The sequence below is a fragment of the Lichenostomus cassidix genome, chromosome W (assembly GCF_008360975.1).
Source record: "Lichenostomus cassidix isolate B80296 chromosome W, HeHo_3.0, whole genome shotgun sequence".
Lineage (NCBI taxonomy): Eukaryota > Metazoa > Chordata > Aves > Passeriformes > Meliphagidae > Lichenostomus > Lichenostomus cassidix.
In genome coordinates, this window is record NC_139510.1 from 19,479,755 (window position 1) to 19,481,917 (window position 2,163).

General features: G+C 41.7%; 1 long non-coding RNA gene across 1 annotated transcript; it reads left to right on the plus strand.

Annotated features, from left to right (window-relative positions):
• Positions 1 to 1,704, plus strand: LOC146425638 (uncharacterized). The gene is made up of 2 exons (XR_014846482.1): positions 1 to 529; positions 800 to 1,704. It is a non-coding gene; the product is annotated as an uncharacterized LOC146425638 (long non-coding RNA).
• The last annotated feature ends 459 nt before the right edge of the window (positions 1,705 to 2,163 follow it).

The following is a 2,163-nucleotide window of genomic DNA, read 5'->3' on the forward strand; positions in this document are numbered from 1 at the left end:
TGCCTGCCTTCCTTCCAGTGTGGGATTGGAGAGAGTAGTTGCATGCTGCGAGAGTTGTGCATTCTGCTCAGGGACTATTGCCACACTGCGATTCGGACTACAACCAAATCTGCCTGTTTTTCCCTGCTTCTGCCGGCTGCTACTTGGTAGTGCTGAGATCGCTGACTGTGAGTTTGCAAAAGGAGCAACTTCCTTCCTTCCTTCCTTCCTTCCTGGTGCCTGCTGGGGGAAGTGTCGCACCCTTTTTCTGCCTCACCAGAGCCTGTTTCTGCCCCCTGCCAGCCACGAGTGAATCACTGCAGCTTTCACCTCATTGGCACTGCCACCACCCCCTGCTGGTTGTGGCCGTAACTACACCAAAGGGGAAACCTAGTGCTTGGTGGGTGGAAAACTTCTGTTATTGTGTTGTTGTTTGGTCTGTTCTGTTTTATATATGTATATATATTCTAGTAAAGAACTGTTAATCCTTTTCCTACATTTTTTTGCCTGAAAACCCCATAAGTTTTGGAGTTATAATAAATTGGAGGGAGTGGTCTGTCGCTGTTGAGCCGCTAGCAGAGAAGAAAAACTCAGATTCTCAGCGTGGCATAGAAAAGAGAGCTTTATTATTTTGAATCCAACCTATATAGGCTTTTCAGAGGTCACCCAGATTGGTCAGTCAGAAACCTCCCCCTAGGCCTGATTGGCCAGGCCTGAATTGTCCAAATCTCGAGACACTGTTTTAACAACATCCAAACTTTATCTTTGTTTATAAAACACAGGAGAAAGTTCTCATGGGAAAGACCTGTGCTAGCCACAGTGGTCTTCTTTTCCATTCCAGGAAAGTTCCCATCTTCCTTGGCAGACATTTGTCTATTAAACCAAGACAGGCTATTATATGTACAGATAAAAAACCAAAACATGAATTGTGCTTTTTTACAACTGTGGTGGGTGTACCTTGGCTGGATGTCAGGTACCCACCAAGCCGCTCTGTCATTCCTGTTCCTTAGTTGTACAGGGGAGAGAAAACCTAACAAAAAGTTGAGATAAGGACCATTGAGAGATCACTCACCAATTACCGTCACAGGCAAAACAGACTCCAAGTGGCCTGGGAAAGAAAAAAAAAATGATATATTGTTTCCACAAAGAGCTAGAGGACAGTACTACTAGTTAGCAGACAATTGTATATTTTTAAGTCAGTTGCCAATTCTTTCCGGTCCTACTCTGAAAAAGAGATGGAATTATTAAAAGCATTAACAGTACAAATGGGTGGCAGTAGAATGACACCCTGCTTTGATTACTTCTATCTATTAGGGAAATGCACAAGTTATTATTTTCCTTTTTTAAAAACAAAATTAAAATAGCTTCTTTAGCCTGAAACCATTGAATAAAATGTGTGTAGTGCTAACAGTTTTCTTTCATTTTTTCTCATTAGCTTTTAATATAAACAATATTAAATTTTGCATTGTGCACTGGTTTTGTCTGGGATGGATTTAATTTTCTTCATAGTAGCTGGAATGGTGCTGTGGTTTGGATTTGTGACTAAAACAGTGTGGTTAACAGGCTGGTATTTTGGCTACTGTTAAACAGTATTTTCAGTGTAGCGGCCCTGTTTTACTGGAAGTGGCTGGACATCTGCCTGCTAATGGGAAGTAATGAATGAATTCCTTATTTTGTTTTGCTTGTGTACACAACTTCACCTATTAAACTGTCTTTATGATGGCCTGAGTTTTTCTTGATTTTGCCTGTCTGATTCTCTTCCCAATGCTCCTCAGGAGGAGTGAACAAGCAACTTGGTGGGGGCTTAGATGCTGGCTGGAGTCAACCCATGACAATCCTTTCTGGAGCCCAATGTGGGACTTGAGAGGTTCTTGATAACAACAGATTTGATCTGAGTGTGCTAGACTACATTTGTAGTTATAACTGTTTAGTTATTACTTGGCAAGTTGTTACTTGCTCTTCTTGGTCACAATGTTGCCTTTTTTTCTTGATACTGGTTTGTTACATTATCTGCTTCATGACATGCTCCATCTCTTGCTCTGCCTCAAACTCTAGTGCTTTGGGTTTTTGCAGTTTGCCGTGTTGTTTATCACTTTGTTGTGCATATGTCTGGGAGAGCTATGGTAAAAGCACTGGCCTTGAGCCTAATCTGTTGTTTGTGCCATGCATTGCTATTGTCCCAGT